The following is a 24,391-nucleotide window of genomic DNA, read 5'->3' as shown; positions in this document are numbered from 1 at the left end:
CCTCCCACAGAGGCACACACCCCAGCCCCTCCACAAACCTCTTTCTTGTCCTGACAGCTGTTACCCACAGCCACATCCGGACCTGCCATCCCCACATGCACACGGCCAAGTGTTCCCTGAGGACCAGTCTCTTCTTCCCCACAAACCCACCCACGTCCCCACAGTCTGGGCCCTCCTGCTGCCCACTTCTGGTACCATCAAGCCTGGATCTCAAAACTCATTCTCACAGAGGCACGCATGGCCAGGAACCACGAAGAGTGTTAGCTGGGCCCAGAGCTTCGGCTCAGAACCTGCTGGGAAGCCAAGTGCAGAGGTCACCTGTCTCCTGGGTACAGGCTGCTGCCCACGTTGCTGCCCGGTGGCCCACAGGAAACGGCCAGCTAACGCAGGAAGCAGCACCAGGTGCACTGCAGGCGTGACCTCGCTGGGCGGGGGCGCCAGGGGGCTGGAGAGCACAGCCAGCCTTGCACATGGATGAGGTACCAGGCTGGACCTGCCAGAGGCCCTGGTGGGACAGAGACTGAGCGGGAAGCTGGTGAGCCTCTTCAGGGCGTGAGGGCTGGGTCGATGCATGAACAGAATATTCCAGAAACCCAAAGGAGAGCTCTGAAGATGGAACCCCACCTCTCTCGCTGCCTCCCCACACTCGGCTCCACCCATAATCCTAGCGAGCTGCGTGCACCCCACCCCGACGCCCATGCGCCCCCCCCCCCGCCCTGCTCCAGCTTCCCACCTTCCCCACCACTGGGGGGGGGGGGCGTCAGTCTCGCCCGCGCCGTGAGGAAGGCAGACCCTCAGCCCTGCCCAGGTGCCCGGGATTGGCACACACACCAGAGCAGCTCAGTCAAGGGCCCCTCACCCCAGGGTGCTCCTCCCTGCCTGCCCCCCCGCCCCCGTGTCCACGTCACCTCCCCAGCTCATAGGCAAGGCTGGGTCCACACTCCTGGAGGCAGACAGAGCAAAGACCAGGCAGAGCCAGCTCACCTGGGAGGGTGGACGCCAAGCCACCTCTCTGCCACCAGCCCATGCAAAACCAGCCACTGCCAGGTGCCACTGTGTTGGGCTTCAGTCACAACCAAGACCTGCTGTCTACGCTCCGACTGTTCTGCCCCGTGGCACCCTTGGTGTGTGGACTGGAGGACACGTGAGGACCAGGGTACAACTGTTTTAAGATCGTATGACTTGTTCTCTGTCTCTTAAAATTCAGAGAAGAGAAGGCCGTGACCTTTAGGAAAGAGCCCATGAGCCACAGAGGCAAGAGGCCTGGGCCAGCTGCCCAGCATCCGGTCTGGCAAGAAGTGGCTAAAGCCTCCCTGGGTGCCACGGCCAGGACCAGGGACTCCGTGGGTCATTTTGTTCCTCTGTCCAGGAGGTTGAGAGATCTCAGAGTTGGCTGCCTGGGACCCTCCTGGGACTGGAATGAGATGGGAGCATGTGGCTAGCAGCGGCCCACCCTGCCTGTCCTTCTGAAGAGGCCAGCAGCCCTGTGGAAAGGGATCCTCCTTTTCCATAAGCACTGTGATCTCACGGCCCCAGCTGCCCTCTCAGAGGGTCTGGACCTGGCCCCAGGGGCAGGGCCATTGGAAGAGCCCTGGGGCAGGGGCTGGGGTGCTGGAGAGGAGGGCGTTCTGTGGGCAGGGGTGCCAGGCTGCAGTTACTAATTCATTTGGATGAAGTCTCTAAACTATAATTAAGGAAGAATCTCTCCAAGTTCAGAGCACACAGAACAATTAACAGCTGCCCGCTTGATTAACAGCCAGGGCTGAAGCGGTGCCCGGCGGATGGCACCACAGCCCTGTGCTGATGGGGCTCTCCACCCGCCCATGTGGCCTCTGCCTGCAGCTCCTCGGGGCATTGCTTCTGCCCTGCTGGATGGTGGGCGAGAGGGAAGTCTCTCAGAGAGTGGGCTGGGAGCCCACCGAACTGCACAGCACCAATCCAGATCCAGCAGGTGCCTGAGTACAGAGCCTGCGGGAGCCAGGCCACGTGCCCAAGGGCTGTGACCCGAGCAAGGAGCCGTGAGGGGCAGGAATTGACCCCAGAACCCGTCTTGGGTGGGTTCGGAGAGCTTGCACAGGCCTCCAGGAAAGCCCCCCAGGAGACAGCAGCCTCGCACTTGGGGACAGCCCTCGGGGACAGCCCTCGGAGTGCTGCTTCCCAGCGGGCTCAGGGCTGCTGCCCTTCAGGAAGGTGATGGAGAGTCCCCCAGCCCCAACCCAGCTCCTCACCAGCACCAGGTTTTGGGTTTGAGGCTACATTAAATGTTGACAGGAGCTTATAAGTGACAGGCTGGCCAACCAGAGGGGCCCAGGAAGAATTCTGGGGTGAGGTATGATTCTTCTTAGATGGCAGGAGGAAAGACAGAGGAGAAACCATTGTTACTTAAAATCCACAACATCAGGAGGCTGAGACAGGAGGATCACAAGTTCAAAGCCAGCCTCAGCAAAAAGTGAGGCACTAAGCAACTCAATGAGACCCTGTCTCTAAATAAAATAGGGCTGGGGATGTGGCTCCATGGTCGAGTGCCCCTGAGTTCAATCCCCGGTACTGCAAAAAAATAAAAATAAAATCCACAACATACTCTCATTAAAGCATGGATGTGTCCTAACATCGGGGTTCTCTGCTTCAGAGCAGAAGATCAACTTCCCCACCTCCCCTGGAGTGAAGCGTGGCCAGGTGGAAGGGGGACAGAGATTGAGAGCCACTGCCACAAAGCCGGGGACGCTCCAGATGAAGGTGCTGATGCCTGGCTCCCAGACGAGAACATGTCCCCAGAGCCCTTCGTTTAGGGCACTAGGTCCTCCCACCTGATCCAAGCCAGTCGTGGTCCCTGGAAGCTGGCTGGGGAATTGAGTGCTGACAGCCAGGTCCAGGTGTGTGGCCTCAGCTTGTCAGCTCCAGGTTAGGAACCAGCCGCCGCAGGTGGGAAGACGGTGACGGTGTTCTCATGGACGGTGTTCTCATGGGGACTTAGCCGTCACAAGCCTTGTGGGGAAGGGCAAGCTGAGGGCCACTTGGATGAGGGTCTGGGGACCACAGCGTGGCCGGCAGTGCACCCGCCAGGTGGACTACCCAGGCTCGTGGAGGAGTCTGCGTGTGTGACTCCGGAGCCTGAATCTCCAGGGGCTGGTTGAGTAGGTCTCAAGAAGAGGGACAGAGGTGGCATGGGGGTGGGGAGCAAGGAAATCAGAGCCTTGTGATGAGGCCTTCGGGGCAGAGTGGGTCTGGACCCTGGGCCCATTGGACTAAAGAGAAGCCCTCACGGCAGTTTCTAGAAAGCTCCGTGGCCTCAAGGAAGGCCAGCATGGCACGGCTCTGTTGTCCCCAAGACAAAAAGGAGCCTTGGTCAGACCCAAACTCCTACAGGTGAGAGGTGGCTGGGAAAGCCACACCCCCCAGAAGGCACAGCTCCCAAGTGGGTCCCCCACGCCCCCACGATCAAGGAGCACAGCAGGAAACCAACTCCAGGGGATGGCTGGGCCTGGCAGCTGAACCAGGCCTGGTGAAGACGTCCCCACCCTGCAGTGGCATCAGAACGTTTGCCCTGGGGGCTGGGAACACTCAGATGGGTGCGCTGGGGGCCTCACCATGCCCCTTCTGCACCGGTGGCCACCTGCCCTGGGTGGGGTCATTTGTCTTTTTAGCTCAGAGATGCCCGGCAGGAGGGGCTGTGTCCAGACCCCTCTAGTGGCCACATGCTTCACCCAGAGATCCTGGACCAGCCCTAGGAGCAGGAGAAGAGGGCTCCCGGGCTCCCCTCCCAGTGGGCTGAGAGCTGGCAGGGCCCCTTTGTATTTATATTTGGAAATAGAGCATTTGCTGATTAAAAATAGAACTAATGATATCTTTGTTCAACATGGGAAGACAATGGTTCAGAAGAATTATAGTTTCCCTCCCTTTCAAATTTCCTGCAATCTATGGCATTTCCAAGTCTCAGAGAATTTTTCAGAATATTTCTAAGAATAGCTCTGCCAGGACTCACACAGAGGGCATGAAATTTACCCTTCTCACTCGAAGGAAACCCGTTCCCAAGCCTTGAAAGGTCTCCCTGTGTTTGAAGCCACATGAGGTCCCTAGGACAATAGTTCCTGAAAAGCCTCTTTGTAGCACACTGAGGTTGAAAGTTTGCCCTTTTAGAACCCAGCGCAGCAAGGGGCCCCGATCTCGAGGCCTCCTCTCCCTGCCCTTGGCCATCCAGCGCACCCTGTCTCCTGCGGGGAGGCACAGAGGACCCCACTCCATGGGCATAGCTGGGCCCCTCTGGGTGGTCCCACGGCAGGGTGGGGGGGTTCTCCATCAAGCTCAGCAGCAGAGACCACCACCCCCCCACGGTGGAGGCCCAGCAGGTCTACTGTGCCAGAGGGAGAGAGAGTAGGCTCCCTGTGCGACCTGCAGTCCCCTGATGGACCGTCATCTGGCAATAAAGATCTCCAGTGCTGCCCATGTCCAGGTCGTCCAAGAAGGGGGAAGGGACGAAGGAGGCATCACTGAGCGCGTGGGGGGGCGGTGCTGGAGCACATGGTACAGGGCGGCTGCTGCTGCTGAAGCCATGACCTGAGGCCAGCACTGTCCCCAGGCCACCAGAAAGGAGAGGCCAATGGGAGGGGCCTGGCCATGGAGGAGCCCCGCCTTCACCGGGTGCTCCCATGGCACCTCTGGCCACAGGGCTGCTCGCATTCACCTGGTGGCCAGCACAGCCGGGGCTCCACCCCCTCACTCCTGCCTCCCCACACCTGGAAGCCCTCCACCCCGGAGACCGGCTTCCTAGGGACAGACAGACCACACCTGAGAGCCCCAGATGGCAGTCGTCCTTGCAGACCCGAAGCCGGGTCACTTCCGCTCAGCCTCCAGTCTGGGCTGGAAGCAGGAAAGGTCCAGGCCAGGGTGGGCTTGGACCCCAGGAAGAGAGGAGCCCCCACCTCCTGTATAACCACAGTTCAGACCCCTGCACCTCAGTGTCACTGTGCCACTGGGCAAGTCACCCTGGACCTCTGCCTGGGCCAGGAACCAGTGAGACCACTGCTATAAGCCAGAGACCTGGTGTCCCATGATTCCCTGCTGTTCCCATGGAGGACACGGCCACCAAGGGCCGGCTGGGGCAGCCACCTGGGGCTGCCGGTCTGGGGGGGGTCCACCCTCCCCCTCAGCTCTGGAAGAGTTCCCTCCTCTTCACAGAGAAGCTCCCCACCACCCGGGGGATGAACAGGGGACACAAGCAGGCAGGCTGTGCAGGCAGGACACAGCAAAACATGGGACAGAAATTCCAAGCATGACAGGCTGCTCCCAACTGGTGCACAAAGGTTTTTACGATGAGCTTGGGGGAAGCCGGCGTTTTAACATTCAGTGAAAGGTTTACAATAATTCCAACATCCAGTCCTTGGATGGTACTAAAATAAGCAACCCCTGGAAGGGATTCGTGTGGCCGTCCACGTGACCGTGAGTGGCGTCTGCCTGATTAGACTCTCTGTGTTTTCTGAATGGTCTGCGCCGTACGCTGTGCGTGACCTTGGAGAGAGCAACTACGTTCATTTTTAACATAAGCTGGGGCCAAGAACCACGAGATGTTTTCGAAAGTGTGCATAAAGTCATTCAAAGCATAATGATGAACACGGCCCCGTGTAACACTTTCGCTAAGGCAGCTGGGCTGGCATCTTAACAGCAAGGAGAAACTGAGAACCTGCCCTGACTCCATTTTTGAGAGAAGAACAAAAAAAAACAGCTTCTACCTCAAGGCCTGTCCAAGGAAGGGGGGTGACCCTTGACTTTGGAAAAACCCACAGAGCACTCCTAGGCACACACCCACCCTGCTGAGTTGTTTATCTACAAATAACAGGAGAGGTCTGCGGGGCCAGGTGTCCCTGGCTCAGTCAGGCTAGGTGAGGACCCATAGCAACCCCCTAGCAACCACCAATCAGCATGAGACAGGGAGAACACCTGGGGTGCCAGATGACCCCCCAGTAGTTTATGGTGGTTGATAACATGTGGGAAACCATGTAGTTCAGCAATACTCCCCTCGTGGTTTTAAACCAATTAGTCCAAATGAATCCCCCTTTTGTACTAACCAATCACCCTACCCAACTTGTTCCCGCCAGTGACTGTGCTCATCATGTTTTAGAGTTGTTTTATGATTCTCCCGCGGTGTGTGATGATTTGCTGTGTGATGTTGTGACGCATAGAGTATCCCCCCCAAAACCTATAAAATCTCACTGGACAAAGGACCAGGACTTGAAGGAAGGAGCGGGTGGGGCTGAGGGATAAGGTGGGGGTTCGTCTGCCGGGTCAAATGAGGAAGAGTCCGCGAGGTCAGGAGTAGAAGTAGGGGAAGGGAGGGGTTTGCGAGCAAGGAGGACTTGAGAGGGAGAGCAGGAGGAGCAGAGAGCAGGGTGCTGTGCGCGAAGGGTAAAACCTTCAACGCAGGGAATCTCCCTCCACTTTTTCAGACGCTGGCAGTAGTTAAAAAGGTCCCGGAGAAGATTTGGATCTAATGAGCCTTCTGGAGGCCAATGATTGCCATTATCCAGAGGATATGTAGGCCGATCTTGGGTACAGAATTTGATCAGGAGTTTGGGTTTGATGTCTGGTGTGAGAGAGAGTGTGGCCAGATTTTTTATTAGGCATTTGAGAGGTGAGGTTTCGGGTATAGACGAGGAGGCACCCATGGTCACAGAAAGAGATGGAGGGAGGGAGAGAGAGAGAGAGAGAGAGAGAGAATCTTCGGGCCGGAAAATGATCAGTAAGGGCTCAAAAGGCGTCCCCTTTTAGGACCTTGGGGATCGCGGGACTCTAGGAAGAGCCGGGAAACGAGAAGCAGGCAGTGAGGGTCGTCACCTGAACTGCAACTCTCGGGAGGCAAAAGCTGGAGGCAAAAAGCTGGAGGCCACGAAGAACCTAGTACTAGGATTTACTGGTTACGGAAGGAGGAGAAGGAAGAAACAGAGGGGTCTCTCTCCTGAACCCAGAAGCCTCACACCCCAAAGGAAAGCGGGTCGTCAGAGAGTCCACTGTGGCCGTAAAGGCCTTGGTGGGGTGGGGGTCTCTCTCCTCTATCGGGCATCAGGAGTGTGCCAAAGGATCACAGTCGCAGTTCCTGCTGTAGCCCAAAGAGGGTGACGAGCCAGGAGGGGAACTTACCTAAGCCCGATCAGTGGTGGGTGTAAGGAGCCAGCGTCTGAAAAGGTGGATGAGGGCGAGATGTCTCTGTGGCTCTGTTAAAATGAGCTCACCCGTCTCCCAGGTTTCGGCACCAATGAAGGAAGGAGCAACGCGAGACAAATCACCGGAGAAGTTCCACTTTATTACAAAAGGCTGTGGGCTTATATAGATCTAAGGAAAGGTGGCAGGGCTTAGGTGAATGACGGGTCAGCCGTTTACTGGTAAGTTCTTCCAGATGTCAGTTCCGGAGCCCATGAAATTAGTTCTTATTGGGGTTAAGGTTCCCCGCCAGCAGGATTTAAATATTGGTGCCGGCGGGAAAGGGAGAGAAGAAGAGAAGCTCCTCAGGCGCCATGTTGGGGTTTTGGGGGTGTGGCTGCTGTTATACCTTTTCCCAACAGGACTCACTCCTTGGGACCGCTGCATCGGAAACGGTTGTGAGTCCAGGCTCGAGCTTGCAATAAAGCCTCTTGTGTGATTGCACTGGATTCGGCTCCTGGAGGTCTATTGGGGTCCCACAAATCTGGCATTACAAAACCTGAGGCTGGAGGGCAAGAATTTCCCAGGACTCCAAAGCTGACCCCATTGGACCCAGTCACTTAGACCCTAACCCAACCAACTTGGCCACCAAGTTCTTTGACTCAGACTCCTGACCTCACACTGGCCTCCTGCTCTTCCCCCCATTGCCAGCGCCACCCTGTCCAGCCACTTGTGGGGCCCACCAGGACCACCTGTCTGCTCCCTGTACCATCCCTTTGCTGACCCTGTTACAGGTTGGCTGTGTCTCCCAACAAAGCTGTTAGCTGTCCTTGTCCCCAGGGCCTATGACCCCAGGTCCCAGTCCTCATTGGGAAATAGGGCCTGAACAGTGGTCATTAAGTTAAATGAGGTCATTAGGGCAGACCCTAGTCCAAAATGGCTGATGTTCATAAAAGTCTGGATGCATAGAGGAGAGGGGATGGGAGACAGGAGAAGACAGATCACCTGAGGAACCCTGAGGCCCTCGGAAGCTGGAGAGAGGCCTGGTCCATCACCTCACTGTCTCAGGGGGACACTGTCCTGCTGGCACCCCGACCTCAGACCTGCAGCCACCAGGGCCAGGAGTGAATTTCGGCTGGTTGAGACTCCAGTCGCAGGACTGGTTACAGCCGCCCAGCAACTTCCGGATTAACAGACTCCAGCACCAGTGTGGGTGGCAGACCCTTCCTGACTTCTGCCTCCACTGGGGCCATTGCATGGCTGGCCGCACATCCTGCCCACCAGCACCTTCCCCGCCACCCTAGATGCCCACAACGCCTTTGCCCAGGGACGCCTCGGCCCTAGCCATGGCTTCTGCTCGCCTGCCAGGAGAGGTTTAAATGGCAGGCCTTCGGAAGCCCTCAGGGCTCCTCTCAGTGGCTCCCCAACTTTCCTTCCAGAACCTCAGAGTTGCTGCTGACCTGCTGCCTCTCCCCCCAGGGCAGGGTCATCCAGCTCAGGTTCTCGGGCTGCAGGCCTGGTCAGGTCCTGCTGCAGGGTCCCTGGGCGACATCCCAGTTCTCTGCCCCCTAGACACCAGTGGAGGCCTCCCCACCCCAGTGGTGACAACCAAAGATGTCTGCAGACGTTGCCAAACATCCCCTGGGGAAAGCCGTGTGGCTGAGAGTCACTGCTCTAGGCCAACAACACATAAAGGGTGGAGAGCGCCCGCCTCCCCGCCTCCCCTCCACCCACGCCCAACCCCTGTGGGGTGGCTCCTGCTGCCAACAGACAGAGGACAGAAGGTCTGGGGGAGAGGAGAGTGGACGGCTGGACTGTGGCCTGACCCTGGCTTCTGCTCCTGGTGTTAGGATTACCCTGTGAGGCTCTAGACAGCCTGGGGCACTCACAGGGACCCTGCCTGGGCTGTCTCTGTCCCTGTTTCTCCCTGTCAGCTGTTTCAGACACACACAGCGGGCCTTTGTATAAACTGTTATCCATCAAGGTGAATGCCAGATAAATAAAAATGAACGGGCAGAAGTGCAAGCAGCATCCGATCCCTCCCAGGCATGGAGATAATATGCTGACACTCTAATGGTTGTATTAACAATGTAACAGACCCAGTGCCGGGGGCAGCCGGCTCACAGCAGCCAGCAGAGCCGAATGTCTGCCCCACCCGGGACTCGGCCAGGCCCTGGGCTCACGGGCTCTGTGGACCGGTCAGCCAGCAGTCCAGAGGTCCAGTGGCCCCGAGGCGTACTGCATCCCCAGGTGCCCACCCAGACTCCGAGGAGTGCAGCAGCCTGGGCAGCCAGCTGGACACTGGGCTGGGCACCGGGCCTGCTCCTCCAGACCAGGTTCTCCCCCCTGGCACAGCTGGCATTGATCTTTTTGGAAAAAAAAATAGCTTTAACGAATTGCCAGTCGTGTATGGTGCGGCTCAGCCATTTAAAACCTGCGACCTGATGGGTGCACAGCACATTTGTGGGTTTGTGCCGCTGTCACCACAATCAATTTCAGAACATCTTCATCACATTAAAAAAAAAAAAACTCTGTAACACTTAGTGGTCACTCCCCATATCCCCTCTCCCCACTCCCCCCCCCAGGCAAGCCATTGTCTACCGTCTATCTCTGTGTGTCCACCTATTTTGTGTTCCTCACACAGACTGTCTTTCGTGTCCCTTGACGAGCATCTCCCTGCCTCTCTACCTTCAGTCCCCAAAGGCTGCCCCCACACTCTCTCCCCCTCTCGGAGCCACAGCCCAGCACACAGTTAGATGTAGAGTTAGTGGAGACAATAAGGGGTCAGGGAGGAGATGCACTGCAGCCTGCGAGGGGTTGCTGGAGGGAGGAGGCTCAGAACGGAGTTTCGGGCCTGGCAGCCTCTCCCTGCAAGGTGACCTCTGCAAGCCTAGTAACCAACTGAACTCACTGCCAGGGGCTCAGGGCACACCCTCGTGGTGCTGATGGGGAGCCAGGTGAGGAGCAGGGCTGGGTGCTCCCCTGCACTGTGAGGCATCTGGTGGTCATCCCCACCCCCGGGCAGCTGAGCCCTAGACAGGCAGCTTTCCATCAACCCTGCTCCAGCTCTCGAAGAGGCCAGGGCTGCTGCAGGGGGTGCCGGGGCTCTGACATCCAGGCCTCGCGGCCTCTTCCCGGCCTGGAGTGCTGCTTGCTCTGACACCTGCTGTTCCCTGTTTGCAGAGGTCACCCTGCAGGGAGAGGCAGCCAGGCCCGAAACTCCATTCTGTGCTGCGAAGGAGTGAACAGAGACCTGGTTACTTTGCCACAAACATCCAGGGTGGGAGCCAGGATTCCCCAGAGATTTTCTAAAGTCATCAAAAAGTTCACACACATGTGCATACACAAACATACACACCCACATACGTGCATGCACACACATGGCCCATACACGTGGGCACACCTGTGCAAACATACACCCAGGGGAATAGCATTGTGTTAATAGAATTCAGCTTTTCAGCTCTGCTAAGAAATGTGCAAGAAAAGTTGAAAGCTTCATATCTCAAAAATCGAATCCATGGGCACTTTGAAGTCCAGACACACACAGAAAGGAAGAAAGGCTTCGTCCAGATGCTTCACCCGGTGTGCACTGTGCTCCCACCCAACCTGCTCCCGCCAGAGCGGCTCCACGTTCCGCTGCCTTCACCGGCTGCTTAGAAACCATGCTCCATATTTTTAAAATAAAGGAAGAAAGCCCTCATGTAATTTAGTGGTGGTTATTTGTCACCCATTCCTGAAAACAAATGCCCACAGCAGTGAAGGCCACCAGATTTATTGGGAGGGAAAGATCTATATTCCCAGGACTAAAGTGACGTTACCAGATTGGGTAATTGCTGCATAAACAATAAATTACCTATTGATTAATTGTGCTTCCAGGGCTTCCTGGAGTATTTTTCATGTGGACAGCTGTGTACACACCAACAGCAAATGGAAAAGGGAAAGGCCAGGGGACCTCGTCCACCACGAAAGGAACAGTGACCACTAATGAGATTTCAGAGCTTCCTATCACCCACGAAGGTCCCTGGACAGCGAGGGATTCCTGGGCGCCCCAGAGACACGAATGCCCTCCCTCCATAAAAATAGATTCAAAACCACGCTCCGGGCTGGGACGGAGGCTCAGTGCTAGAGCACCTGCCCAGCCTGCTAAGCCCTGGGTTCCCTCTCAGCATGGAAAATGCATATTCACCCTCTGTGAGATACTACTGCACATCCATTGGAGTAGCTGAAAGCACAGAGAGAGAGAGAGAGAGAGAACAACAAGTACTGGGCGATTGCAGAATGATGGTGCCCCTCACAGACAGCCAGGGGCCGCACAGGGTGCTCCCCTGTGACGGGCAGATCAGCAGCTCCAGGCGAACTGACGCAGGCTGACCGTGCGATCTACAGTCACGCTCCTTAGCATTGACCCAAATGTGTAGAAAACTTGTGTCCCAGCAAACACCTGCACAAGAGGGCTCACAGCAGCTTGGTTCAGGGTATCTAAACACCAAAAGCAACCAAAATGCCCTTCCATCTATAGGGATACTATTCTGCAAGGAGAAAGAGCCAGCAGCCCCACCATGCAGACATGGACGAGTGCGGTGTGCACCAAGCCGTGAAGGACGCCTACCCTTGATGGCTACTTGCCATACAACTGCACAACTACACAACAGGCACACATTTCACCCCTCCAGTGACAAGACTTTCTGGAAAAGGCAAGCCGGCAGAGGCAGTGCCCGGTCAGCGGCTGCCAGGGACTCAGGGAGGGGAGGGGTTGAACTGGCGAAGCAGGTTGTCGGGAGCTAATCCCACATGGTGTGTGAGTGACGTGACAGGCGCTTCAACACCCATGGAATTCCACAACGTCAACTGTGCATCTTATTGTGACATTTAAAAAAATCAATCAGAAGGTCAGGGGACCCCAAGATGGAAGGAGTCTGCGACAAAAGAATTTAACTAGGGTACAAACGCAGGCCACAGCCTCATGGAAGCTGGCGAGGGGGTCAGAGCCGACCCTGGGGAGCGTGTGCCTGAGCGGAGGATGTAGACACCTCCCAAGGAACGGCAGCGGGCTCGTGGCCCCTCGGTAAGGTGGCTTCCTGGAGGGTCCAGGTAACGATTCTGCAGCCGCTGCACCTGTTCAGAGGGACTGACTGAATTAGTGCCTGGGCCGGAACCAGGGAACAGACCCGCAGGGGAGGAGGAAGGCCAGAAGGAACCGCGTGGGACTGGGGTAGGGTTGGGGGCATCCGTGTGACCTGAAGTCGAGCTTCATAAGCACAGAGACGGAGGGGAAATGCAGAGAGCTCAGCAGGTAGATGGCAGGCAGGCGGACAGCGGTAGGCAGGACCTGGGCGTAGCCGTGGGCGTGGCCGTGGGTGTGGGTGTGATTCCCAGCTCGGTGCACTGTACACTTCCTCTCAAAGTGTGCAGTGTGGAAGGAGGGAAGAGGAGATCATTTGTTTCAAAGACACCAGACAAATTCAGTGAGGTCACCAAGGTCCACATCAACCATGGCAAGACATGCAGATAGCAAGCACCCTTGTCTGATACGACCAAAGGGCACGCACAGCCTTGGTCTTCCTCCCAAGAACCCACAGCCCCAGTCTGACTTGAGGGAAACTTGACAGGCAGGTCCCCAGCGGCGCACATGCTATCAGGCACCCGACCAGACCCCTTCTACCTTCGACGTCGGCCACCTCAGGGCACAGCATTTGTCTGCTCCAGAAGGTACAGCAAGAGGCACCGTCTTGGTAACAGAGACTGGGCCCTCCCCCGCCCCCAAACCCGCTGGAGACTTGATCTTGGACTTCCAGCTTCCAGCACGTGAGAAATAACCTCAGATGTTTGTAAGTTACCAGTGTAAGGCATTTTGTTGTAGCAGCACGGCCGACGGAGACAGGCCACCAACACGTGCCGCGGGGAAGTCCGACTACACCACACAGCACGGCCGAGCCCAGGGCCTCAGAGCCCGGCTGGCCAGACCAGGCTGCTGCGTCCGCACACTCTGCTCTGCAGGCTGCAGCCCTCTGATGTGCTTAGAAACGTCCATCCTTCAGTTGAAGAAAATAATTTTAATAGTGTTTCCCTTGAATAGAGGAGCCTTTATTTTCCAGATTTTGTAATTATGTTGTTGAAACAAAACTCGCTTTCCCAGGAAAGGGAGGTGCCTTGGACTGCTCCCGGGGTGAGACGCTTTGCACAGATTGCCTCCCTGATCCCACAGCAACACAGAGGCTCTCATTATCCACACACTGTATGAAAAAAACAAAACAGAAAACAAGATTCAAACAGATTAGAAGCAAGGGCCAGAGTCCAGGGCTGATGAGCAGAAGGGCCAGCTCTGGTGCTCAGAGTCCTGTTGGCGATGTTGGGCACGGTCAGCCTGGCTTCCGCAGCCCTGGCCAGCTTGTCCTGCCACAGGGCGTCCCTCCTCCCGTCCAACCTGGGGCGCAGGAGGCCTCTCCCGGCAAGAAGAGCTGAGCCCTAGGTGCTCCCCAGCCAGCGTGGCACGGCTGAGATGGAAGCTAAGCCTCCACCCACAGTGCAGCTTCCACCTCTGCAACCCACAGCCCAAGCAGCGCAGAGAACGCCCCCGGAGGCCCACTCTGTCCAGGGTGCCTCTCTCCCCTGAAGCCATCGCCAATGAAGAAGCGACTACCCGGGCAGGCAGAGCTGCCTCCAGCCGGGCACCCACCCAGTGCAGCACAACAGACAGAATCTCAATTAAACAGCCAGGCCCTTGCGGGGTAAGGAAATGAGAGTGAGTGGGAAGGAAAATGATGGAGATTCGGCTGCACACACCAGGAGACAGGAGCTCGTCCCGCTTGGAAACGCGAGTTGTTTTCTGATCTTACTTAGGGGCTTCATTACTTTTTTAATATGCAAAAGTCCTGGAGGTCTCCGAAAGCTTGCCAAACGATCCCTCCACCTCCAGAGGGTATCCCTCACCTGCCTATTGTTGCCATGGCAACTCTCTGGTCCAGCTGCCCACCCCTCTCCCTCTGGGGCCGGCCACTGCCTCCTGCCAGGGGTCCGAGGCCAGCACACTAGCAGCCTGGCCCTTCGCCTGGCCCTGCCCCCTGCAGCGTGGCCACCAGAGAGGCCTTTGTGAAACAGAAGCCAACCCCTCTCACCCACTCAAGACCCTCCATGACTCCCCCTCCACACGGTGCAAACTGTGACCTCCCCTCACTCACCGGCTCCACCACACTGGCCTCCCTGCCCTTCCTCGAGTACCCCACGCTCCATCCACCTCAGCCTCTGCCTGAACCTTACACTCTGGCCTCCTGCAAGCAGGCTCCTCCTTCCCCTCCATCCACAAAGTCCTCTCTGGGGAAACCCTCCCTGTTCCCCGACTACCCTCTCTACCCGACCCCCAGGTCACGTTCATCCCAACACCAAGCTCTGTCAGATCCTTCCTGTGGACGAGCTGGACTCAGCGGCCTCTGTCCTGTGCCAACTGGCGGCGACCCCCAGCCACCCCGGGCATGGGCAGGGTCTGCCTCCCCCTACTCTGCCAGTATCCCCAGTATCAGCAACAGGGCCTGGAACACAGTAGGTGCTCACGAAGTGTGTTGTGAGGATGAACAGCCCCCGCACCGTCTCAGTCCTGGCTGCTGTAAGGAAACCCCTGTAGGTGAGGCTGCGGGGCCTCCCGAGCCAGGTGCCAGCAGCTCAGCCACTGGGGAGGCCAGCCCTGGTCTGCAGCAAGCTGCCTTCCCACTGCACCTCCCGTGGCAGAGGAGCCAGCTCTGGCCTCCTCCCCTGCACAGACACCTGGGCCGCCCGGGGCCTCCCTCCTGACCTCATCTACACCCTGATCATCTCCCAAAGACCTCACCTCCGGACCACACACAGGGATAGGGCTTCAACTCGTGGCTTCCCAGCCCCACTGGCCAGGGAGCCCAGTGGTTAGCTCCCAGCCTGGCCTCAGGGCTTCAGCAGCCCCCCACCTGCACCTGGGGTTCCAGCACTGCCAGGAGTCCCCAGGTCCCCAGGCACCCATGGGCCACCCCAGAATGAGCTCAGGACTCATTTCTGCTCTCCTGGGTCATGCTGAAGCTCTATGTCAGCGCCCACCCACCCCCACGCGAGCTCCCAGGGGCAAAGGTCGAGCCTCCGCGCTCCGTCAGAAGCCACGTTTCCCCAGCAGCACCCTTCAGACGTGATCGAGGCGGACCCTGCTCTGCCCTAGGCCGCCCCTGAGAGGAGGGGCCTGGCTGGGGGCAGCTCGGGTCTGCCTCCTGGTTTCTGTTCACAGCCCACCTCCCGCCCAGGCCGGGAAAGGTCCGGCAGCTCTGGCTCACCTTCCAGGTGGTGCGGGGGATGCCAGGCTGGGGCCACCCTGGTCCTCCCAGGTCTGCTGACAGGAGCCGGGACCCATTCAGGCAGCGCCCCCTGGAGGCGTGGACCCCGGGCTGCAGCCCTGCTCTGCCTCCGCCTCTGCGAGGGCCGTGGCCCCCTAGGCCGCTTCCTCCCCTGTTGGGGCCCCTGGGCTCTGTACCTGCAAGCGCAGCAGTCACCATCTCTGATTCCTCCTGCTACCACGGCTTGGATGAGGTCCCCAAAGGCTGGGCGTTGGAGGCTTGTCCCCAGTCTGTGGTGCTGTTGGGACTGATGGGACCTTTAGGAGTGGAGCCTGGTGGGAGGAAGTCAGGTCACTGGGGGTGTGCCCTTGAAGGGGATGTTGGGACCCATCCCTCCGCCATGAGACCAGCATCTTCCTTCACCACCTGCTCCCACCATGACATGCTGACTCACCATAGGCCCCAGTGCCTATGACCATGGACTGAAACCATGAGCCCATAAACCTTTCTTCCTTTTAAGTTGATTATCTCAGTTACTTTGTCATAGTAAAAGAGAAATAACTAATACCCCTGCAAAGTGCTACTCAAAGTCCTAGACGTGATGTCAAACAAACACAAGCAGACTCTCACAGGTGAGAGAAGAAGGTCAGCCAGCCCGGGACCTCAAGGGTGTGGACAACAGAGTGGTAAGTCCTTTTGCATCAGAAACATCAAACTTAGAGCTGGAGAATCCATCTCTTCAAACATTGCTAGAAACAAAGAGAGGTCTCTCTAGCCACGGGACCAGGGAAGGGGCAGCCTAGCACGGGGGAAGGCCTTCAGCAACAACCTCCCACTCTGGCCAAACACTACTGCAAACACAGGCTCCACCGCACCCCACCAGCAGAGGCAGAGTATGACCCTGGACTCCACCCTGTCCGGGCTGTAACCAGAAACCCCAAAGCCCATCAAGATGGTGTCCAGAAAGACTAGGAAAAGGACCAGGACCTTCACCTCTGCCAGCTAGTAACGAGTGCCCCTCCTACCCAGTTAGTGTCAGTGGAGACCACGGGGAGAGGGGGCCACCACTCCCAGACCTCCCAGCAGGAGTGGGAGCACCCACCCCATCAACAGAGGCTGTGTGGGAACCCAGGTGTCCCCTCCACTTTGCAGTAGTGCAGTGACACCCCCTCCCTCCCCCACCACAGCTGGGTCAGGAAAGGCCAATGGAGACGGAAGGTTAGCTAAGATTCAGTCTCACACCCAGGAATGTCCAGGTTCCAACAACTGAGAAATCACTTGTCCACACCCAAACCCAAGAAAACCTCAGACTGAATACAAAAAAAGATTGACAGATGCCAATATCAAAATAACAAAGATGTTCAATGGATTGGACCAAGACTTTCAAAGTCATTTGAAATGAAAAAAATATATATATTGAAAACATCATCAAAGACAGAAAATATAAATAAGAACTAAATGGGAACTTTAGAACTAATAAATACTCACCAAAATAAAATGCTCCGTCAACAGGCTTTGTACAACAGCCCGGGAATCAGAGGAAAGACGCTTGAATAGGAGCGAGGAACACAGGAATCACCCAATCTGAATAGCAGAGAGGAAGTCACTGAAAACAACGTGCAGGCAGCGCGAAGGACCTGCGGGACGGGAACAAAAGATGTAACATCTGTGTAACTGGAGTCTCAGAGCAAGGGAAGGAGGAGGGTGGGGCTGGAAAAGTACCTGAAGAAATAATGCCTCAAAAGAATCCCAGCTTTGAAAAGAGACGGGAGCTTGCAGATTCACGAAACTCGAGGGCTGAATGTTCTCTCTCATATGCAAAAGCTAGAAAGAAAAAAGAAATGAAAACAGGGAGTCTCACAAAAAAAATAGAAGAGAGAACAGTAAATAGAGGTAGGGGATCAAGGAGGAGGGATACAGGGAGGGAAAGGGGAAGTGCTAAAAATTAAATTGACCAAAGTACGCTACGAACATGCGTGAATACACCCCACGGCGGCTCGCTGTTATGAATGATTAAATGCACAAATTTAACATCACAGAAAAGTACACTCTGTACCAGTAGAATAGGGGAAGGGGATGGGGGGGAGGCCGTAAGGGAAAAGGGAGGCACTGAAGAGGGAAAAGGAGCAGATTCTGTCATGAGCACAGGTGACTATGTCACACTGACCCACTCTTAGTATAATTATCACACAGTGATAAAAACCTAATTAAGAAGGTCAATGAGTCCTCTATCGGTAAGAGTTCCCCATAGAAACAGAATCAATAGGAAAGACGGGTGGATGGAGTCTAAGAAAGGGGCTTGCATGACTGTAAATGTTGGTAAGTCCCAAACCCGCAGCGTGGGCGGGCTGTCAGGCTGGGACCCAGGCATGTCCAAAGGCCACCTGCTGCAGCACCCCTTCTCACTTGGAGAGGTATCTCTGGTTCTCTTCAGACCTCCAAATACCTGGGTGAGGCCCACCCACATTATGGAGGACCTTCAGCTTCACTCAAAGTCCACCGGTCGTCACAGAAACATTCAGAACAGCATTGACCACAAACCTGGGCACCGTGGCCCAGCCAGGTTGACAATATAAAAGTAACTATCACGAATCCAGAACAAGAGGAGCCCAAAGAAACCCACACCAACGCACGCACATGATGATTTAAAAAGACAAATAAGAACGTTTTTGAAAGTGTTCTAGAGAAAAATAACACCTTGCCTATCAAGTAAAAACTGATTAGAATAAGAGCAAGTTTTCATTTAAAAAGTCATGGATCCAGAAGGAAGTAGTTCATGTTTTTTTTTTTTTTCATGTGCTGAAAGAAAAGAACTGTCAACCCCAAAATCGTATAACCAGTAAAAATATCACTGAGAATAAGGGAGAGGGGTCTCAAGATCCTCTCAGATAAGGAAAACAAAGGTGATTTGTCACCAGCCAACCCTAAAGAGTGGCTGACATCCTCCAAACAGAAAGGAAAGATAAGAGACATAACACTGGAGGGCTGGGGCTGCGGCTCAGCGGAGAGCGCTCCCCTAGCACGTGTGAGGCCCTGGGTTCCACCCTCAGCACCACATAAAAATAAAACAAAGACATTGTGTCCACCTAGAACTAAAAAACAAATATTAAAAAGAAGACATAACATTGGAGCAACAGGGATGGGGAGAGGGCAGGGACTAGGTGAGAGGAAGGGTAAGGACAGGGTTCTTCTCTTCTCCTTTTGAGTTTCCTAATCATATGTGATGCTTGAAGCAAAAACTATAAAACTATGCGATGATATTCTACATTTACCTAGAGGAGATACATAAGGTACTTGTACAATAAACACAGGAGGGCAAGGAGACATCAGCAGGGACAAGGTGTCCACACTTATTGCCAAGGTGACCGCGATCAAGCAGACACTGTAAGTGGCCTGTGTGTGATGCAGTCCCTCAGGCAATCTCCAGAGAAGCCTTACCAAGGGAGGACTCCAAATAAATTAACTGAATCCTGGAAAATGTACTAGTGACCCAGAGGGAGGTAGGAAAAGGAAAACAGAGAAACAAAAAGGAGAGAGATCAACTTAATTACAATACACAATACGACATCTGACAAAATATAAAAATGACATTAAAGGCACCAATTAAAAGACAGAACTTGGCAGAGTGTATTTTAAAACATGACTCAACTGTATGCTATCTACAGAAATCTCACTTTAAACATAATGATATTGACAGAAAAAAAGGGTAGAAAAATAGACATCATATAAACATTAATAAAACGGAAACAGGAATGCCATTTTAATATCAGATAAAATGGTTATCAGAGCAAAGGAAATCACCAGAGACAGAGAGAGAGATTAGAAAAGATTCAATCTTCCCAAAAGACATAGCAATCCTGAATATATATGCACCAAACAACAGAGCTCCCACGTAGGCAAGGAAAATCCTGGGAGAACTGAGAAGAGACAAATCCTCAACTGTGGTTGGAGACTGCACTATCTTCATCTCAACAACTACACAAAGAGTCATCAAGAACACAAAATAGTTCCATGACACTATCCTCCAACAAGATCTAACCAAACTTTACAGAGCATCCCACCTGACCGGAGCCTCCAGTCAAATGCCAGAGCAGAAAATAGGAAGACCTTGGGCCATTAAACAAACTTTTAAAAAGTTAAAAGAATTGAAATTACACAGCGTCTTCTCTAAACTAGAAATCTATAACAGAAATACAACATTAGAATCTTAAACACCTGGAAGTTAAACAGAATACAGCTAAGTAATCCACTGGTCAAAGAGGAGGCCTCTAGTGGAATCATGGAGTGGGCTCAGACATATCAACTGTGCAAAGGCAGAGCTAAGAGTGAGACTTATAGTATTAACCAGACAAGAAGGAAACGGTTTGTAGGATTAAGTAGAAAAGAACTAGCCTCAAATCAATAATCTAAGTTTCCCACTCAAGAACCTAGAAAAACAAGAGCAAAACAAACCCAAAATGAGAAGTAAGGAAATAATAAAAACAAGAGCAGAAATCAATGAAATTGAAAGCAGGAAAACAATGAAGAATACCAATGAAACAAACAGGTGGTCTTTGAAATTTTCAATAAAATTGACAAATCTCTAGCAAGAGTGACCCTCAAAAAAACAAAGACACAACTTACCCTTATGAGGAATGAATCAGAGGATCACCTCACTATAAAACCCACAGACACCAGAAGGATAAAAGGAAATATATGGACAGCTCCACATGTAAATTGGACAGCTTTTACTAAATATTCCCCATCCTTGATAAAGACAAACCACCATAACCACCCAACATGAAACAGAGGGCTTGAACATCTCCGTAACTACTGAGGATATATTAAATTTGCCTTTTTAAATTTCTCAAGACAGACTTCTTCGGGCCCAGAGGATTTCACTGGAGAATTCTATCAGATGCTTAAAGAAGAATTAACACCATCTCCACACATCTCTTCCAGAAAGTAGGCGGGAAGAGAGCACTTCCCAGTTCATTTTATAGAGTTAGCCTTATTCTGATATGAAAATCAGACAAGTACAGCACCAAAAAAAAAAAAATAGATACCATTGACCAAAATCCCTCATGAGTAAAGAAAGAAAATTCCTTGACAAAATCTTATCAAGTAGAATTTTAAAGCATTTTAAAAGAATTAGACACCATGACCAACTGGGATTTATTATAAGGATACAAAGCTAGTTCAATGGTTTGAAAATGATTTATGTAATCTATCAAATTAACAAGCCAAAGAAAATAAATCATGTCAAAATCTATATTCATTCATGATAAAACTCTTATAGAAAGTCAGGATAAGCGGTATTTCCTCAATTTGATAAATAACATATACCAAAAATCTAAAGCCAACATTTTTCTTAATGGTTTAAGAACAAATGCTTTCTCCTGAAGATTGGTAAGAAGGCAAGGGAATCCACTTTCATTGCTCCTATTCAAGTGGTGCTAGAAGTTCTAGCTGGTATCATAAGGCAAGGAAAGCTTTAAAAAAAGTATACAGATCAAAAAGGAAGAAATAAACTCATCCCTATTTGCTTTTCTATCATAAAATTGTAAAGAACCAACAAAAATACATGTAGAACTAATAAGTGAGTTCAGAAAGGAGAGAGGATACAAGATGCAAAATTCAATTGCATTCTTATACCCTACCAATGAACAAGTGGATTATGAAATTAAAAATATAATACAATTATGGCAATCAAGTGAATTCACATATCCACCACCTTCTGTAATTATTCTTTTTATGTAATGAGAACACCTGAGATATACTCTCTCAGAAAATTTCAAATATGCAATACACTATTATTGACTATAGTTAACACTTTGTACAAAGTATTATTTGCACATCTTAAATACACATAATTTTTGTCAATTATACCTCAAGACTGGTTTTTAAAAGAGCATGATAATCACCAAAAAGTTAAATACTTGGTTGTAAATCTAAAAACATCTATGCAGGACTTACAAGCTCACACTTCACAACACTGAAGAAAGAAATCAGAGAAGCTACAAGCAAACGGAGAGATATACCATGTTCATGGATGGAAGGCTCGACCTAGCAAAGATGCTATTTCTCCCTAAATGGATACACAGGTTTAACACAATTTCTATCAAACCCCAGTAAGGTTATTTTGTAGATAGAAATAAGAACATAATAAAAATTGATTTGAAAGGCAAATGACCTAGAGTTACTGAAACAATTTTCAAAAAAGAAAACATTAAAGGAACAGAATAGAGAAATAATAGACCCACCAATGTGTCCAGCTGATTGTGTGTTGTGTGCGCACATGTGCACATATGCTGGGCTTGAACCAGGGGCCTTATGCGAACTAGGCAAGTGCTCTGTTACTGAGCCACATGCCCAGCTGTCCTGCTGATATTTTGGCAAAGGCACAAAGTCAATTAAATGGAGGAAGGATAGTGGACAATTAGACAGCCAAAAAATAAAACAAGAAAGGAAAAAAAAAGAATGACTTTGTTCTTTATTTTTAAAAAATTAATTCAAAATGCACCCAAAACAAATTTTAAAATTTTAGGGAGGTGGGGAACAAGAGAACTAGCACTTAGGAATAGGTAGAGCATTCTCAAGTCTGATACCAAAAACACAACCCCTGAAAGAGAAAACATGATAAATTGAGATTCATCTAAATTAAAAATGTGTGCTCTGGGAAAGATCCTTCAAGAGGATTCAAGGACAAGCTACAGAGGAGAGAAAATATCTACAAGCCATGAATCTAATACAGAACTCTGGAAACCAACAGTACGAAGCAAACAATTTTCAGTAGTATCTGGTGTGTGTGTGTGTGTGTGTGTGTGTGGTGGGTTACAGGTCACAGACTGTTCTTCTGTCTGTTGTCCTTTGTACAGTTCTGCCTGTCTCAATTTACATGGTGCCGTGGCTTTCTCTCTGATGGAGGAGATGGAGACTCAGGATTCCCAGGAGACAGGAATGAATTTTCTTTTTTTTTTTCAATATTTGTAATTTGCTATTAATTGCTTAGAGTATACAACGTGACACTGACCATCCTAACCATTTCTCAGTGTACAGTTCAGTGCCATTAATCACATTCACGTTGCTAAGTAACCATCGCCACCACCCGTCTCCAGACTTTTCCTCATCTTGCATAACAGAAACAGAACTCCCACTTCTCTCTCGCCCCAGCCTGGCAACCACCAACCACTCTGACTGTGGACTTGACCGTTCTGTGCCCTGCATGCTGGTGGAACTCGCTGCATCACCCCTCTGAGTCCAACTTGTTTCATTAACATGACGTCTGCAAGGCTCCCAAGGAGGAAGCCTGGTCGGAATCCCCCTCCCTGGTAATATGTTTAGCTCCATCGGGAGCTGTGGATTTGAAGTGTCACTCCTAAAGGAGTCTGGATGGGGCATCTGCCCTTAGGGAGGTGGGCCTGCTTTGGGGGTCATCTCCTGAACCCCTGTGTCAGGAGACTTTGGACACCCCCCCATCCTGTCCCACGACAGGTGCGTCATGTTGACTTGTTAACAAAACAGAACAGACGGGGCCTGAGGGGGTGCCCAAGATGGATGGGGAAGATAAAAACAGAATCGGTTTTGGAAAAGACGCACGGTTATGGGATGGCCGGTGCAGCCCAGGCACAGGAGGGTTAAGACCACTGGGGACCTGCTAGAGAGCAGGTGACAGGATCAGGAGGTGGGGCTGGGGTGAGAATTGGGGGATGATGGCCCTGGTGTTCCTCTCACTGCAGGCTTAGTGCTGCAAGGCTGCACAAATGTCACTGGGATTGCCAGAGCTAAGGAGGGTTAAATGGTTCTACGAAACCGCTGTTCATCTATTTTATGTCGTGCCTTGGAAGACACGGAGGCCACAGCCCTTGGTTATCAGCGAGAAGAGGAACCATAAACATCTGAGAACAGCAGGAGACCGTCGGGGGCTCTCTCTGTCCTTGAGAATATCCATTCCAAAATGATTCCATTCTGCCCATCAAGGAGCCAGAGAAAATCATCCTTTCATAGAATTTCTTGGGAATCTAGTCAAGACAGTGTGCGTGTCTCCCTCAGATAACACTGCTGTATTATAGGCACTTAAATAGATCAATGGGCTGTGGAGAAAGAAGACACCCATTTAAGCAGAGGGTCTGAAGGGGAGGTGCAGCTCCAGGCAGGCGGGCGGGGTGGCCGCGGAGTGAGCTGCACGTTCCATCCCCAGTGACAACCCAGTCCTTGAAGGACCTCCGGCATCAGCAGTACCCTGCCGGGCCTGAGAACCCCAGCATCTGTATCACTAAAGAGTTTCTCAGGCCCACCCTGGAAGGTCCCAGGGTCCCAGCTCAGTTTCTGCTGAAGGCCACAGTTGAAAGCTGTCCACATGACCCCACCCCAACACCCACACACACAGAGCCCATGGCAAAGTACAGGGGCCCCTGTGCATGACTCCAAACTGGTTTGTCAGGTCTTAGCCACAGCCATGTCCAGGGCACCCAGAATGGGACTCGAGGAGTCCAGAGGTGGCTGGAATTGTTGGTTTCTGCAGAAAAAGGCTGTGAGCCCAGCTGTGCGGGTCCCCCAGGGGTGAGTGGGGGAGGGAGAAGCGCTTCAGGAGGCCCCTGGAGGGTTCAGAGTGCACACGACCTGGCGGCAGCAACTGGCTCCCCAAGTCCTGGCCAGTGCCGCAGGCTCCATGCAGCCCCCAGACAAGAGGCCTGAAGGGAGGTAACACCCACCACCACGGCCAAGCTGTGGTCTCCTGGGACAGAGAACTGTGTGAGGGGCACCCCTGGGGTCCCTCGACTGAGGTTCTCCCCTAATGTCTGTGCGGAGTGGACGGCCAGGTCTTAGGACCCACTACAGACCCACAAGAGACCAAGGAGAAGCCTGGCCTCTGTCACAGGCTGTCATGGGAGGGGCTGACTGCCATAATCTCCAGGAAGCCCCAGAAGTCCCAGTGCTAAGTGACCTTCCCTCTCCCACCCTCTTCCTTCCAACCTGGGAAGAACAGGGGT

General features: G+C 52.9%; 1 long non-coding RNA gene across 1 annotated transcript; it reads right to left on the bottom strand.

The window, feature by feature from the left end:
* Nucleotides 1-10,349: 10,349 nt before the first annotated feature.
* LOC125610761 lies at nucleotides 10,350-17,375 on the bottom strand. Its single transcript, XR_007340744.1, has 4 exons — nucleotides 17,142-17,375; nucleotides 16,908-17,056; nucleotides 15,617-15,751; nucleotides 10,350-13,364 (listed from the first exon to the last, which is right to left on the bottom strand). It is a non-coding gene; the product is annotated as an uncharacterized LOC125610761 (long non-coding RNA).
* Nucleotides 17,376-24,391: the final 7,016 nt, after the last annotated feature.

The sequence above is a fragment of the Marmota marmota genome, unplaced genomic scaffold (genome assembly GCF_001458135.2).
Source record: "Marmota marmota marmota unplaced genomic scaffold, marMar, whole genome shotgun sequence".
NCBI classification, from domain to species: domain Eukaryota; kingdom Metazoa; phylum Chordata; class Mammalia; order Rodentia; family Sciuridae; genus Marmota; species Marmota marmota.
The sequence above is the reverse complement of the archived record's forward strand: the minus strand, read 5'-3'. Positions and strand labels throughout refer to the sequence as shown.